The sequence below is a fragment of the Acomys minous genome (assembly GCF_964271855.1).
Source record: "Acomys minous genome assembly, chromosome: 15".
Lineage (NCBI taxonomy): Eukaryota > Metazoa > Chordata > Mammalia > Rodentia > Muridae > Acomys > Acomys minous.
Window position 1 is genome coordinate 79,194,052 of NC_140497.1, and position 17,610 is coordinate 79,211,661.

The 17,610-nt window shown below is 43.9% G+C and overlaps 1 protein-coding gene and 1 pseudogene across 5 annotated transcripts in view; one reads left to right on the forward strand and one right to left on the reverse strand.

Moving 5' to 3' along the window:
- TMEM150C (transmembrane protein 150C) overlaps positions 1-17,610 on the reverse strand; it is an 83,169-nt gene that overhangs the window by 62,476 nt on the left and 3,083 nt on the right. The window lies entirely within an intron of this gene.
- LOC311584674 (large ribosomal subunit protein uL24-like) lies at positions 410-969 on the forward strand (annotated as a pseudogene). Its single transcript has one exon. The product of its transcript is annotated as a large ribosomal subunit protein uL24-like (transcript).

Here is a 17,610-nt window from a genome sequence, read left to right on the forward strand (position 1 = left end):
CACAGAGAGGAGAGGGAAAGGGAGAGAAAGACCTGCACACATGTGTACACACACACACATATACACACACACATCTTTAAAAACTCAGAGAAAAATGTCAATTATTACTGTCCACAGGGCTGGTGGGAATTTTCAGTGTTCCATAAAGGTCTCTTCTGCTTCTGTGGTCTCAGTGTGTGGCTTCCAACTCCAGGGCACAGCTATTCTTTTGATAAATTACAAGGGTCACAGCAATGTTACTGGGTCAGTTGAAGATTGTAAAGCAAGAGAGCCCACCATCACCAACAAATCAGTTTGTTTCAGAGGAGGCTTCTACCTGGAAACTTCACTCTTGGCCACAGCTGCTTTTGCTAAAAAGCATTGACACCTCATTTGAGCCTACAAGGTAATGGGGCAGGCAGGACAAAATGCTGGTATCACTCTTTCCTCTTGCGGCCATTGCTGGATCGCAGCCACCAAAATGAAGTTCAACCCCTTCGTGACTTCCGACCGGAGCAAGAACCGCAAACGCCATTTCAATGCCCCCTCTCACATTCGGAGGAAGATCATGTCTTCCCCCCTTTCCAAGGAGCTGAGGCAGAAATACAAGGTCCGGTCCATGCCCATCCAGAAGGACGACGAGGTGCAGGTTGTCTGAGGACACTACAAAGGCCAGCAGATTGGAAAAGTGGTCCAGGTATACAGGAAAAAATATGTCATCTACATTGAACGAGTGCAGCGAGAAAAGGCTAATGGCACAACTGTCCACGTGGGCATCCACCCCAGCAAGGTGGTCATCACCAGGCTAAAGCTGGACAAAGACCGGAAGAAGATCCTGGAAAGGAAAGCCAAGTCCTGCCAAGTAGGAAAGGAGAAGGGCAAATACAAGGAGGAAACGATCGAGAAGATGCAGGAGTAGAGGCCTCTCACGCACAGCTCTCATTAAAGACTGTTTAAGTAGTAAAAACAAAACAAAACAAAACAAAACAAAAAAAAACGCTGGTATCTCTGCCTTTACCTTGTGTTTTTCTCCTTTACTTCAGAACAGACCCCTGCTCACGTCTATCTGCCTAACTTACACCATCCTCTTCCCTAGGGCAAGACAGAAGAGAAGACACTGTCCTAAACCGACTGTCACGTTGTATTCCAGGAAGAGCAGAACCTCAGAGGATGGGCATCCCGACCACCCACCCCGAGAGTAAGGCTGCGCCCTGGGAGCAGGAGATGCCATCATGTGGGAACCAAACTGGTACCTTCAGGTGATGAAAGCAATTATAGATGAGCAATTCATCAGACCAGCTCACAGGACCAAAGCTGCAGTAACAACAGGTGGTTAATTACGGATGCATCTTGACCCTTGCTCCAATTTTTCCTCTAGTTAAGCCTAACACTCTTGTCAGCACACTGAAAATGAACGTGTGTGTGTGTGTGTGTGTGTGTGTGTGTGTGTGTGTGTGTGTGTGTGTCTGGTTCTCTTTCCAGTGCCTACTTATTGAGTCTTCTCTCCCAGCTTTTCAACACTAGTCTTCTCTTTAATTGATATGCAGGAATGGTTGGCCAAGTCTAGCCAGTTGGGGCAACTTGGAACCAAAGCTTTTGCTCTAAGGCTGGTTAAAAGAGTGGATGGTAGAAGAGATAGCTCAGAAGTTAAGAGCGTTTGTTGCTCTGTGAGGGGATTGGAGCTTGGTACCTAGCACCCAGGTTGCTCAGTTCACCACTGCACATAACTCCAGCTCCAGGGGAATCTGGCGCCCTCTTCTGGTATCTGTGGGTAACTGCACTCACTTGCACATTCCCACACAGAGACACATAAATAAAAGTAAAATAAATCTTTTGTTGTTTTAAGAGAGGAGAGGAAAGGTAGACAAGAAAAAAGTCTCTTTATAACTATCTCCTTCTCAGTCACTATTTCAGACATACAAATATTAATATGCTAGTTTTCTTGGAGACAAATGCAAGATCCGAAATACCCAGATACCCGATAAGGAATTAGAAAGTTGTTTTAAGGAGCCAGATTTTAAACACTATACAAGAAAATCTCCAAACTGCTTGTAACTCATTTTCAAACGTTGGCCTCTGGCTGCTGCTGCCCTCTCAGTAAGCGATAGAGATGCACAGGCAGTGTGAAGGTAACTGCACAGTGGAAGACGGGCCGGCACAGGGATGTTACAGTGGCCCCAGGGCTCAAAGGGGGACTGACAGCAGCAAGTGCAGTTTGCTGCTATTCCCATGTTAAACATACTGAGTTCCAAGCTGCCCAGAGCCAGTCCAGCTGACTCAGGCTGAATCAAATGACCCTAAGGTAAGCGTTTCCTAATCTACCTTCATGCCCCAGACCCATGTCATCCCCAGGGGAGAGCAAGTTCTAACAACTGCGCCTTCATCTCACACCTGCAGAAGCCTTAACTAGAACACTATTCAATTTGACAAGAGAGCTGGACCAATCGGTTTGATACAGAACGGACCCTTAAAATCAATAGTCTCCCTGTATATCAACAATAACAATTACAAGATATAATGGGGAAAAATAAATCCATTTACTGTGTACAAGATATATAACGTGGAGGACAAACTTGGCTGAAAGATAAAAATAATCAAATAGAAGGAGGGTCAGTAAGAAGCTGCTCAGTGGACACACAGCTCTCTAAATGGGGTCTAGGGAGTGTGGCTTCCAAGTCACAGAGCACGCCTTCCACAATGCAGATCCCCGGGCCGCAGCCCAGCTTACATGATGATGAGGGAGGGAGGAACATTTTCAAGAAGTATATCTTGGGTGGCATGTGACTGTACCCCCTATAGTCACTACAGCAGGATGGCCGAGGCTGAAGAAGTATGAGTCAGAAGCTAGCCTGAGCTCCATAGCAGTCAGAAGCTAGCCTGAGCTACTTAGCTGTCATAAACTAGCATGGGCTTCATAGCAATGGTTTGTCCAAACAAAACTGGAAGAAGGAAAAAACCCACCAGGAAAGGAGGAGGGGGGCATGTCTTGACATATAACACACCCTACTGTGCGATGCCAACATACAAGCGAGCTAAGCTACCCCAACTTGCCTCACTCAGGTTTTCATAAAACCCCTCAAAGGGAGCTGCCCTCACACATGTTCAGTATAAAAACAAAGTGTATCATAAGCTTCAGCACTAAAAATAATGTTGCCCTACACAGAAACCCACAAATCAACCGAACGGAAAACACAGCCCCGAGACAAAGTCCTCTACTCAGCTGCAGAAGTCAAATGCTTTGTGTCCGTTTAGAGCATCACCAGGGAACCGCTGCGCTTCTGCCCATCAAACTGGGAGAGATTGTTTTGACCGGTCTGAAGCCACAGGGCATAGAAGTAATTTACATGTGCGGTGGGGAGGTCACGAGTACATTGCAGAGGGAGGATTCGAAGCAGAATGGCCGATCGAGGCCTCGCAACTCCGAGCTGTGAGATCAAAGATGAAAAGGCACGAGAAGACATCTATAAGGATTTTCAGTTTCACCTAAGGGAAGCAGGGTACCGATCCTGACCTGGGTTGTTTTCTCAAATGGGCCACTTGTAGCAGGTGCCAGAGTGAGCAGCAGGTGGGGGGCTTATGTATTTAAAAATTTCTAAAATAAAGAAGACCCACAAGCCTACGGTAAAGTTTAAAAGAGGGTTTCTCGGTAGAGCCGCTGCTGACGTCTTGTGCTGGCTAACTCCTTGTTGTGGGAGGACTGTCCTGTGAATTGTAAGGTTTTTAGCTGCACCCCCACCTCTGCCTGTTGGATCCTCAAAGTAGTCCCAACCAACTGCAACGACAGAGAAACACTGATACTGCTAAATGCTCCTGGGGCAGGAAGCATTACCTGTAGCTGAAAACAGTTGGTTTTTTTTGTTTTGTTTTGTTTTTGTTTTTAATCAAAGAATAATACAACAATCATTCAATATATGTGCTGGGAAGATAAATTCTAAAATTGGAAAGATAACTGTTCACTCAGGGCCTGATGTATCATGAAAATAAAAGTTATTCTTGGAATAAGGTCATTGTCAAATTAATGGGATTTATAACCACCATAGGCAAGCCTACAAGGAACTTTCTAGATTAGGGATGAGAAGACCCACCTGTCAGTGTGCAACATGATTGTATAGGATGGAGTCCCAGACTAAATAAGAGGAAGAGATGAGGCTGCTCATGGGCACTGGGCTCCCTCAGCTTGGCGCATGGGCACTCGGCTCTCTCAGCTTTGTACACAGGCATCCATCTTGCTCAGCTTTCTCACTGGCTACAATGCGACCAGCTGCCCTGAGCGCCTGCCTCCTGTCTTCCCCGCCTTCCCTGCCATGAAGGACGGCATTTGTGAACTGAAGCCAAATAAACTTCATGCCTTAATCTGCTTATCAGGCATTAGATCACAGCAAAGAGAAAAGCAGCTAATGTAAGAGAATAAAAACAAACAAACAAACAAACAAACCCAAAACTACAACATGCCCTGCACGCTTAGCTAGGGGCTGACTGGGGAGGTGTTTCCTTTTTCTCTTTTTCTCTTTTTGACATTTATTCCTTTTATTTTCATGTGCATGGGTGTTTTGCCTACAGGTAAGTATATGCGTCCTGTGAACACAGTGCTCATGGAGGTCAACAGATGTCAGTGGAGTGTGTCAGGGTCCTTGGAACTAGAGTTTCAGATGGTCATCAGCCACCACGGGTTCTGGGATTCAAACCCAGGTTCTGTGCAAGAGCAGCAAGTGCTCTTAACCAGTGTGCCATCTCTCCAGCCCCTAGAAAGTATTTTTCTTAAATTTAAAATGTAGGAAGAAGTCACAAATGAATACTGATAGCTTTGACCACATGGACTAAACTTTTGGAAAAATGAAAAATTAAGTGATAATTTGTGAGAATTCTTCTAAACAGCATAAGAAAGGGTGATGGTCTTTATATATAATGACACCGTGACAAAAATACACCTACTGCATCAGAGAAATGGGACAGAAGATACAAACAAATATTAATGGGAAAGAAATGTCAGGAGTTTCTGCTGAATTCAGCAAAGTCCCCCAAGAGGTAAAGATCTTCTAAAAATAGTTACTTAATGCAAGGAAGAGTGTAGGTAAATGGGGTGACCTATACCTGATGACAAGGCATCAGGCCTCAGGATAGCTTTGGAAAACGAGTGGCTAACCAGATCAAGGGGCTTAAGAAATCTGTCCTCTAACACAAATTTATAGTAAGGCTGAATCCGGCCATTACCGAAAAGATATGTCCAGGTTCCTATTTCCTGTGAATTCGACTATTTGAAAACGGGGCCTTTGCAGAGGCTGCTGTTGACAATCTTGAAGCCATCACGGACTCACGGTGTGTGGCCGGCATCCTTGTGAAGAGAGGGGGCTGCGCCCAGGCACTCATCTCCCTCAGCTTTGAGCACGGGTGGACAAAGACACGTAGAGAACGGCCACAGACCGCAGTGACGGTGCCACATGCCAGGGAGGCCAGAAGCTGGCAGAGGCAAGACACACCGGTTCCTGAATCCTCATAGGAAGCATTATTAGCCTTTGAAGGGCCAGCAATTTAATTTTTGGATTTCTGGCTTCTAGAACTGGGAGGAAAAATAAGCCCCTGCTGTTTTAAGTCACTGTGTTCGTGGCAATTCACTGAGGTCTCTAAAACTAACATAACAGAAATGACAAGGGGTAGGAATAGAAGTTTACACATACATGTATGCACACCTGCATTCGTGATAACAGTAAACAATCGGGAAAACTTGAAGCAATAAAAATACAGGGATTATGGCTCAGTGGGTGAAGGTGTTTTCTGTCAAATCTGATGACCCTAGTGGAAGGAAATAGGCGACTTCTGCAATTGTCTTCGCATCCCCCACACACAATAAATAAGCAAACATGTCATATGTATGTTTTAAAAACTGTAAGGATTAAGTTATAAGGAATCCATAGCCTATTATACAACCATTAAGATATGTCTTGAAGAAGAAATCATCTAAAGATTCTTATAGTGTACAGACAGAAAATCCAGGACATAAGAGTATGTGTACAATGTGATTCCCAAGGGTAACTGCATATAATATACATGTTTACTGCTCTTATGAACAACGTGGGGGAAAATTCCAAATTGGGCACAACACATGACATCAACAAAACACTAAAATATGCACACCTCTTCTCCTACATACTCAGGAGGACAAGGCAGAGGATGTCCAGGGCTCAGAGGATGTTCAAGGCCAGCCTGACAGCATAGCCAGATTTAGTATCAAAACAGCCTCTTGACCAAAAAGAGCTTATTGTGAGAAATATATAGACGTTATTGACAAAAAGCACTCATGAGTCAAAGGTGAGCTCCATGGACGTGGAAATGCATTTAATAAAACAGTGTTCATCTCTTAAAATTATCTAGGGAAACTAGGGGCAGGTGAATTCTACGATCTCCCTCCTCCCTCCCTCCCTCTCTATCTGCCAATGTTATTCCTTAGTATAGGAGAGAGCTTCCCCCACAAACAAAACCAGAGTAAATTAATACTGTTGTGTTTACTTACATTGTTATAGCAAGAGACAGAAATGGAGACATAGGGAAATGGAACTGTTAGCAAAAAATAGTGAGACCAAAGAACGAGCGAAAGTATTACAGAGGTTAATAAGCATTCATACACCGGGTTAGGTAAAGCACAGAAGTGCAGACTTCTTGGAATCATACAAAAAAAAAAAAAAAAAAAAAAAAAAAAAAAAGAAAGAAAAGAAAGAAAGAAAGAGAAAAAGAAAACAGAAATATAATAAATGTATAATAGCAACAGCCCCCCCCCCACTAAAATATCTGGGCCTATCTACAGTAAGAATGGACGTGAGATGACCCCACAGAAGGTGAGGCTCAGAAAAGTCAATGAAGAGAAAAACCTCAGGGAGATTAATTTGGAATTTAGAATTGACGTTACTTCTATCATTGATCCGGAGTACCTGTTTTTAAGACAAGCCTTCACGGGAAATTTCCAACTAAGCCTCTTTAAAAATATTTTTAAACCTACTCAATAATCTTGAAAGTTAGTTCTATTAGGAGATTCACAGCTAAGCCCCTCAGTGTCCCCACCTGTCACTGTAATTAGCATTTCATCACTAAGGAAGCTTCCTTTTATACACTGTTGTTACTGGTATGGCGTTTATTCCTTATTCCTCTTTATCTGGGCTCACTTCCTCTAGGGAAAGGCAAACCTCTGTGCCGCGGCATTATAGTCATTTAAAAGAAACACCACTAAAGCCTTCTAATTTACACGTCACACCACATACATATTTTATACTCATTTATCTAAGTGTGTGTGTGTGTGTGTGTGTGCGCGCGCATGCGCGCGCGCATGGGCATGCCAGGGTATGCATATAGAGGTCAGAGGACAACTTTTGGGAGTTGGTTCTCTCAAATCATCAGGATTGCTGACCATTGGCCACTAAGCCATTTCCCCAGCCCATACATTATGTTTTTTATGTTGATAAAAGATAATTTTTTTCTTGTATGTTGTCTTTCATCTGCCAAGTAAAAACCATACATATTTTCTTTTTCTTGATGTTTTAATATGAGGAGAGGCTAAGTGAAGTTAAGTAACATATGCAATACTTCACATACTGCTGTTTCTAGTGAGAACACTTAGATCCATCTTGCAGCAATTTCAATGTCTGTTATATCATGGTCAATGCAAGTCACCATGATGAACAGTAAACACCTTAAACTTAGTCTTCCCAGACAGGAGACAGGGTGCCTTGAATTCTAGCTGTCCAACTTTGGGCAATTTTTTTATCATCATGGGACATTCCAACTCATTTATTTTTGAAGAGTAGATTAATGAACCTACCTCAAACATTTGCATGTGTATGCAGTCACACAATTGACCTAGCTCAGTGCTTGGCACATACTAAGAGCTTAATTATGAGTGACAAACTTCTAAGTCTTTCTCCATACAAAGTTTGCCTGCACAGTTAGCCCTCATTTGAGTCAAACTTATATTACCATAAGCACATAGTGGCCCCACGGCTATCTGCTGAGCGGCATCTTCTTAGAGGAGGGGGTGTTCCCCTCTCCCACACGTCTACACAGCCCCCAATATAATCTACTCCTGATTCATTACCCACGATGAGAGAACAGGACAACAGAGGAGCAGAAGGAAGAACAGCATTTACTGATACATGCTCAGTATACTGCGGCAGCAAGATTATATTTCATTAGGTCTTCAATGTAATAAAGTCAGTATTTGAGAGGTGTTAAATTAGCAAAGAAAGGTGAAATGACGGGCACAAATCAGACTAAGTCAGCAAAGAGTCTGCAGTAAGCCACAGATCACTGTCTACCTTCACTTTAGTCCCACAAAATGCTTACACGCTTTCAGGGTTCTGGTTTCTAAGCTTATAGTCCAGCTATGGGTTGATAGTGAAGAAAGGTGTACACACTGGAATGGGCCGTCTCATGTGTTTAAAACTACAGATATATAGACACATTTCCCATAATGGTAGCAGTAATGTCCTTTGCTCTATATTACTATTTAAAAAACCGATTTTGATAGAATACGATCTCTGTGTATGTACGTGTGTGTGTGTGTGTGTGTGTGTGTGTGTGTGTGTGTATGTGTGTGTATTATACCTGCACACACTAGTAAGCATCGCTTTTCTTAAAAGTTGAGATCATTTCATTTTAAATGTGGCATATTTATACAGTGCAGCATTTCTCAGTCTTAAAGAGGTGGAAGTTCGCTCACATGCTGTAGTGTGAGTAAATTACGCTAAGGAAATTACACTAAGTGCTGGATACCATCTATGAACAGACAAGCTGGGTGAGACGTGCACACTTTACAATCCTGGTGCTAGGGAGGATGGGGAAGGGGGATTCTGAGTTCCAGAAGAGAAGGGAGGAAAGGAGAGAGGGAGAGGGAGAGAGGGAGGGGGGAGGGGGGGATGGGGGAGGGGGGAATGGGGGAGGGGGAGGGAGAGAGGGAGCAAGGGGGGAAGGAGGAGATAAGTTGTTAAATGAATATAGAGTTTCAACTTTGCAAAACAAAGGAGTTCTGGAAGCAGGATACATAATGATGGGACTATTCCTCACATCACTGAGTTGTACATTTAAAAATGACTATGATGCGTTATGCTACAATTAAAAGTTAAGTAAGTAGGGCTGGTGAGATGGCTCATCAGGTTGGGTGCTTAATGCCAAGCTAATGACCTGAGTTTTTTCTTTTTCTTTCTTTCTTTCTTTCTTTCTTTCTTTTCTTTTCTTTTTCCTTTTTTTTGGGGGGGGTTTGGTTTTTTGAGACTGGTTTTCTTATACATTCCAGGACAATCTACAGTGGGCTGGACCCTCCCACATCAATCATTAATGAAGACAATATGACAATACACTAGAGACTCCTCTATAGACCAATCTTATGAAGCACTTTCTCAATCGAGAGTCCTTCTTTGATGCTAGCAGCTAGAGCTTAGCTTGTGCCAAGCTGACAAGGAACCCATTGATAGTTTTATACCAACTTTCTCTCCTTTTAAACATGAATCTGTCTTTTTAAAAGAATTATTGAAGGGGCTGGAGAGATGGCTCAGAGGTAAAGAGCACTGACTGTTCTTCCTGAGGTCCTGAGTTCAATTCCCAGCAACCACATGGGGGCTCACAACCATCTACAATATGATCTGATGCCCCTTCAGATGTGCATACAAGCAGAGCACTGTATAATAATAATAAATAAATAAATCTTTAAAAAAAAAGAAAAAGAAAAATTATTGAAGCAATTTTCTTATTTCTCCCAAATTTTTTCTTCTCTCATATGTCTCGACCACACTTTACCCTCCCTCCACTCCTCCCAGACGTCACACCTCTCTTCTCCCTCAAATCTACTCCTCTTCTGTTTCCTGTCAGGAAAAAAAAAAAAAAAAGCAAGCCTCCCATGGATATCAACCAAATACAGCATAACAAGATGCGATAAGACGAGGCACTAACCCTCATTTCAGGGCAGGGCAAGGCAACCCAGTAGGAGGAAGAGGGTCCCAAGAGTAGGCAAAACAATCAGAGACACTTCTACTCCTACTATTAGGAGTTCCACAAAAAACACCAAGCTAACAACCATCACATATACGCAGAGGTCCTAGCACAGACTCATGCAGGCTCCAAGATTGCTGCTTTATCTCTGTGAGCCCCTATGAGGCCTGTGTAGTTGATTCTGTGGGCCATGTTCTCCTGGTATCCTCAGCACCTCTGGCTCATTATAATTCTTTCTCATCTAAGCAAACTGGCACTTTGACACTAGGAGGGTTAGCGAGCCTTTGTTGCTATGGCAACCTGATGGCGAAAATGGCCCAGGCTCTAACACCATAGGTTTGTCAGAGTCTCCCTGATTAAGAAGATAGGTTTCACCAACAAAAATTTCTACCCCAGGTTTACCCTGCTGACAAGATATGCAGGGATAAAGATGGAGCGGAGATTGAGGGAATGTCCAACCAATGCCTAGCTCAACCTGAGACCCACCCCATGGGAGAGAGCTAACCCCTGACATTAGTATTGATATTCTGCTATGCTTGCACACAGCAGCCTAGCGTAGCTTTCCTCTAAGAGGCTCCACCCAGCAGCATATCAAAACAGATGCTGAGACTCACAGGCAAACGCTGGGCAAAGCATAGGGAATCTTGTGGAAAAATGGGGGAATGGATAGAAGAACCTGGAAGTAACAGGAGCTCCACAAGATGACCAACAGAGCCAACTAGCCAGGGCCCAGAAGGGCTTTGCAGAGACTGAAGCACCAACGAAGAACCATGCATAGACTGGACCTAGGCCCCCTACACAGATGTAGCCAATGGGTGGCTCGGGCTTCATGTGGGTCCTCTAGTAAGGGGAACAGGGGCTGTCTCTGATAGGGACTCTGTTGCCTGCTTTTTGATTACCTCATGCCTGCCCAGCAGGGCTGCTGCCTTGCCAGGCCACAAGGGAAGAGGATGTGCTCAGTCCTGATGTGACTTGATGAGTTGGGGTGAGTTAATAGTGGGGGCTCCCCTTTTCTGAGGCATAGCAGAGGGGGAGGGGGAAGAGGAGGGAGGGTGGGGCCAGGAAGAGAGGAGGGAGGGGACTACAAAAAGGATGTATAGTGAATAAATTAATTAAAAGAAAAAAAAAAGAGGATGGACTTCATTGGCTTTTGTGTGTTCTTTTTTGGCCACTGGCCCATAGGCACACTTTGTGATGCCCTGAGGGAACACTAAGGCACACAGTCTGCCTTGACAGCCAAACTTGATGGAATCACATCAGAGCCTTTTAAATGTGTGGTGTCTGTAAACAGCCCCTCCCATCTGATTTAACTGTTTGAGGGTGAGGCTTAGTTCCTCTCCTCAGATGATTTTTACCATGCAGCCAGGCAAGGAACCTGGGCCCCCCTAAGGTTGCCTGCAGAGTCTCATGTGGGTGGCGCTGTCCATGGTAGCAGTGCTATAAGAATTTCATCAGCTGGGCTGGAGAGATGGCTCAGAGGTTAAGAGAGCTGCTTGATTGTCAAGAAGTTCTGAGTTCAATTCCCAGCAACCACATGATGGCTCATAACCATCTATAATGAGATATGGTGCCCTCTTCTGGCGGGTAGGTAAAAAAAAAAAAAGAATTCTCTGGACCACTCAACAGAAGGATGCTGTACCCTAGACAACACAAGAAGGCAAGGCATAAGCCAACTAAATCTAAACCGCCCAAGGCTGGTAAAATTTAGTAAAAAAAAAAAAACCCAGCCTATAACAGACCTGACAGTAGATATCATTAGATCTAGGGCCAAGTATTTACAGAGCCAACTATTGAACTCTTCGCTTATAAGCTGTATAAGCCGTCCTGGAAATGAAGAAGCAGAAGCGTGGTTCTGTCTAGTAAAACTTTATAGTATTTTTCTGGCCTCTGCCATTAGATAGTCAAATGCCCTAAGATAAAGCTACATTGTATAACGTAACTCCAAAGCACGGAGAGAAGATGATTTAATTGGGAGGAGAAGGGGGAACAAGCAAGCCTGGGCTTGCTGAAGTGAGTCTTCAGATACAGGCTGGGAGTCATGCTAAAACAGCCTGGGTCAACAGCATGTCAAGACCTCGTGTAACGCAGCCATGGTCTGAAAGTGTAAAGACTCCTCCCACTTCTGTGGTGATTGTACGTGTGCCAAGTCTCCAAGAGACAAAGCGGATGACTTCCAAAGGCTTTGTCTAGCTTTTAGGCACCCCGCTGGGAAGCCATCACGGTCTAGAACAATTCTTTTTCATTTTCTACGTGGAAAAAAAATGACTTAAAATCTGTGTTAATAAACAATAAGGAGGCACTAGAGAGAGAAGGCGTTATCCTGATGGACAGGGTGACAGCTTGGTCAGTACAGTGCTCGCCATGTAAGCTAAAACCTGAGTTCAGACCCTCTGCACGCTGTGTAAAAGCCAGGCAAGCATATCCGTAACTCTAGGGCTCAAAGAGCAGAGGCGGGAGGATCCTCGCCGCCTGCGGTCTAGCCAGATTAATCGAAGGGTGAGCTTTGGGTTTGGTGAGAAACCCTGTCTCAAAAACCAAAATGAAGAACAGTTGAAGCAGACACCTGACATTGACCTCTGGGCTGCGCCTGCTTGCATGCACACACATGCTTGCACGCATGTATGCACAATCATACATCCTACATCCTCCTACAAACAGTTATTGTGATCCAGGGAGTGTACTACAGGGGTCACTATAACTAGTAAGAAGTCACTTTTCTTTTCTTTTCTTTTCTTTTGGTTTTGTTGAGACAGGGCTTCTCTGTGTAGCCTTGGCTGTCCTAGACTTGCCCAGACTGGCCTTGAACTCATAGTGATCTGCCAGCCTCTGCCTCCCAAGTGCTGGGATTAAAGGAGTGTGCCACCATGCCCAGCATGACCTCTTTTACTTCTACACACTGTCTTAAATACCTCTCAACTCAAAGCCCCTCCTACTCTTTAATGCCTCTTTAATCTTCTTTATTTCTTTCTTTGCTTTGCTTTTGTTTTTGTTTTTCTGAGACAGGGTTTCTCTGTATAGCCTTGGCTATCCTGGACTTGCTTTGTAGACCAGGCTGCCCTCGAACTCACAGCGATCCACCTGCCTCTGCCTCCCAAGTGCTGGGATTAAAGGCATATGCCACCACACCCGCCTGAAGTCACATTTCTGAACTCTCTTTATGGCTCTGCAAGCCGACTCTGACATGGTTAAGTGGTCTGATCTTAAAAAAAAAATCACCATTTGTCCCTTTTAGATCACAACTGGATCTGCTCTGCAATTCAGTTAATGGAGAAATTTTCTCTTTAGTTCTACAAGCCTAGATATACAATCAAAATTACAGTATGAAATGGCAAACCACTCCTCTCCATGTAAATCAATTTTTATGCCCCATATGAGTTGAAATTAAAAGGGAGAAATACCAATCAAAATGTCACAGGGAAGATAATCGTCTTTTTAAAGACCAATTGCATTAGCTGCTAAAGTTACAAGGCTATGAATATGATCCTTGAAGACGCTGTGCCGTCGCTGACAACAATGGTAAAATGTTAGACTTTTGAAGTGGAGGGCTTGTGGGAAAACGGTGTCATAAAAGAAGAGAAACTGTTTCCCCTAACTTAACATCCTGCTACTGCTGTATAAATCACTTAGTCTTGGGGAAAGTAGGGTTAGTTGTTTTTAAGATAAACTTCTGCCAGGAACTCTAAGAGAGCTACAGCAACAGATGGAGTCACGTCTTAATAGACAAATACTTCTGAGTTCATTTAAAACTAGTACTTCTGCTTACATTGTTTTACTACGACATCACCGTTTTCCCTGTTTATTTCATGTGTGTTTTTGCTCATGCGCACACAGAGGTCTGAAGAGGATGTCAGAACCCAAACTGGAACTACAGATGGTTGTGAGCCACCATGTGAGTGCTGGGAATCAAATCCAGGTCCCCTGAAGAACAGCAGGTGCTCTAAACCACCATGTTATCTCTCCAGCCCCAGTCTCACCACAGGTCTATTCACTCATGAACTGTCAGAAGGGAAGCAGTGTGAAAGGCCCACATGGCCTAGTACTCCTCCAGAGAGTGTAACATCCATTTTAGCTATAGAAAGCCAATTTTAACTTATATTTTAAACCTTCCAATTAAGGCCATTTAAAATGTGTCTTTGTTAGCTAAGCCATCGCACATGTGAAAAGCAAGGATAGATCTAATTAAGATGTTTAATTTTGTTGTGTGCCTGTAATCTCAGCATATGGGAAGAGGATTTAGAATTCCGGGTTATCTTCTGGTATTAATATATAAAGAGGTCAAGGGAAACAGAGGAGGAGTGGATCTGGGGAAAAGGGAAGTGGGGGGGGGTGAGTTTGAACACACACACACACATACACACACACACACACACACACTCAAAGCCAGCCTGGGCTACATGAGACTGAAAAACATACAAGACGCTTTTCTTTAAATACTATTTAATGAGGGGCTGTAGAGAAGGCTCAGTCTCCCGCATCTGATGAAAAGTAGGCTATCTTCCTAAGCTCTGTTTGGAGACATTTAGGTTTACAGTCAGTTGATTGCCATGATCATTTATTAGGAACAATTGAGGTTCAATGATCTAAACACAGGCCAATTTCCTGCATGGCATAGTTAAGCATCATTACCTTTTAGGCATTGTCTACATGGCTTTCTGTGTTTTTAAAAGGCAGTTCTTCAAGGCTCTTTCTTAGTCCAGAGGCAGAGTCTAGACCACTGTCCACAGAGACAGACAACTCTGGAGCCTTGAATAAAGTCTGAATATTTTACAGATTTTTTTTTTAGCATGTTACACGCAACCTCTGATTTTAACAGAAGGAAAATTCACGACAGCAGCTTTGGCCGCTCCTATTCTGCCAGGCAAGGTCTGTGGAGAAGTAATCACTGGTCTTTAAGGAAAATTGGAATCTGTTCCTAGGTTACAGTGGGCTGAAAGGGTGCCCAGCCTCAGTTTTGAGATCCCCCAAGACTCATTTATATGCTTATTTATATTAAACAATACTTTCAGCTGTGGCACTGGGAGTCGAACCCAGGGCCTTCCAACCGCAGGTAAGCTTCTACCACTGGGATAACCTCCCAGCCATTTCCCATTTGCTGCATTAAGAAGTGTGAGGAGACATTCACAGGTAAGGGGTGACTTTGAGAAGAAAATGTAGGTGACTGCATACGCTAGGAGACTTGGATACAGACCTGTTTACTTATAGCATTGGTCATTTGCTTGCTGCAAACCAGAATGCAGATGTTAGGGCATGCCGGCAAGGACAGAAAACACTTCTGGAGATGTAATTTGTAGTCAGTCTCCAGGATTGCTCACATTCTTTAGGTACCAGGGAGCCTCATGAAGGGCACTAAACCTCAGAGACCACTGGTTGGCAACAGTGAGGTCTCTGCAACCTAGAACTGCAGTGCCTCCGCCCCCCTCCCCCCCCCCCCATCAGGCTATGTTTCATGTAGAAAATGGCTGCTCTTGGCTTACATCTGCTTACAGTGGTGCGTAGTGTTTGAGTGCCACACAGGTCAGTAGATATCCATCTATGTATGTGACGCTTTGGGCGTATGGGGTGGAGGGTGACTGGACATGTCTTCTGTCTCCGGACTGATTACCAAGTGAGATGTAGGCGCTGTGGGGAAACACAATGCCCCTCATCAAAGGAAAACCAGGACTCACATGGTCATCAGGCACAGAGCCATTGCTAAGCGACATGTGCCTCCAATCAGTGTTTCTCAAAGGGCTATGGAGATGAGTCTCACAGGCAGGACTTTGCATCTGAACCAGGACACACCCATCTACTGCAATGACTACAGACACAGATGAACCAAACCGTAGTAAAGATTTAAACCCAGAGGACCTGTTTCCCCAGTGCTCAAACCAGTTCTGCCCGTTCCCTTGTGACCTGGCCATTATTATACGTGGAGGAAACAAAAACTTTGACAGAGGACGGTGCACAGACAACTTTATGGTTCTGTTTCAGAAGGAAAATGGCGGTCCTCATCTATACATTGATTTTAAGACTCAAGACAAGCAGTTTGAAATACACTATGTTGTATGAAAACACTAACAAAAATTTTTTTAAAAAGCAAAATAGACATGTTACTGCATTTCAGAGGCTTTGGCGTGGTGTGGAAACTGTACGAAGTACTTACTACCGTCATTTAAGCATGCCCATCACCTTGTGGGCAGTCATTGAAAAACTGCCCTTCTATACTATTAATACCTTCAAGGCACAAATACCTTAGGGTTATTTTAACCTAACTACTGTATCCCCACATATGCAACAATTGCTAACTAACTGACTGCAGGGTAGCAGGGTGTACTCCCTCCCAGAGACCAGGAGCCCCTTGCATCCTCAGTTCTCCCCCACAGAGAGGTTGTTAGGTCTCTGGGCTGGGCGAGGGTCACTCATTCAAGAAATGTGAAACAATATAATTAAAAGTGTGCTTTCTTTACCCATCAAAATAATGGTTTTAACCAAAGCAAGTTAGTTTAAAAGTGGAAGCCATCGGGTAGAGGCTAAATGAAATCCCACTTTACTAAAAATGATAGTAGGCGGTATTTTAAGTGGATTCTGTAAATCCTATAGGCAGTGTGGAGCAAGGGAGGGAGAGCGGTGTCTAGACTCTGATGCATCAGAGAAAGAAACCGGACAGGAAGAGCTATAAAACAAAGCCTTCAGTCCTCAACTGTTCTGTGAGGACCCCAGTGGCCACTTTCCTCAGGGACGACTTTAGAGAGGAAAGGAACAGTCAGACAAAGCCACGATCCTTCCTCCCTTTCTCCAAATCTCTCCTCCTTGGCTTTAAAACTTAGCAAGTACAGAAACCAACGCTGAGAGCAAATGCTCTACGACGCACAGAATCATGCTCCCTTGTGAGCACCGATCCAAACAGGACGCCAAACAACTTGGAGTGGCGCTTACGCTTGTGACTGGCAGAGAGAGAAACGCAAAAAGCCAACTATTCTTAGAGTAGAAACGAACTCCAGCATAAACGCAAGTCCTTTTCCATAAAACAGGGTCCCGGAGTTAAGTCATAATTCCCAGCAGTATGATGTAGATTTCTTTTTCCTCCTAATTAAAGGATAATTGCCGTCAAATGTATGTCTATCAGAAATGAGTAGTGGGAATTCAGAATTGCGCTACCTAATATGGTATCCACTATCCCTATGCGGCATTTTAAATTAATTAAAGTTAAATAAAATTTAAAAATCTGTTCCGCAGTTGTACTGGCCACATTTCAACAGCCACATGTGGCTTGTGGTTATCATATAAGATGGATTTGTAGAATATTCCCATTGATGTACAAAGTTATATTTGGCAGTACTGAGCTACAAAAGGCTATATAGAGCTGTTAAAAGGGAAACTGGTCATTCTTACTTGGTAGAAGACCCCCGTACTCTGTCTGCCTAACCTACTATATAGCTGGCTTAACCCAGAACAACATGAAACGGGCTGAGTGGGACAGCGAATACCAAAAACTTATCTTCTCCTATCATTGTCCAGTCTGAAATCTCTTTGTGTTAAGCATTTCCAGTTTGGGCTCGGGAGAGGCTCAGCCTATAAAGTGCTTGACATGCAAACACTAGGACCGGCGTTTGGACCCTCTGGTACCCATGTTAAAACTTAAGCATGGTGTTGGGTACCTATAACCCCAGCCTTTGGTAGAGA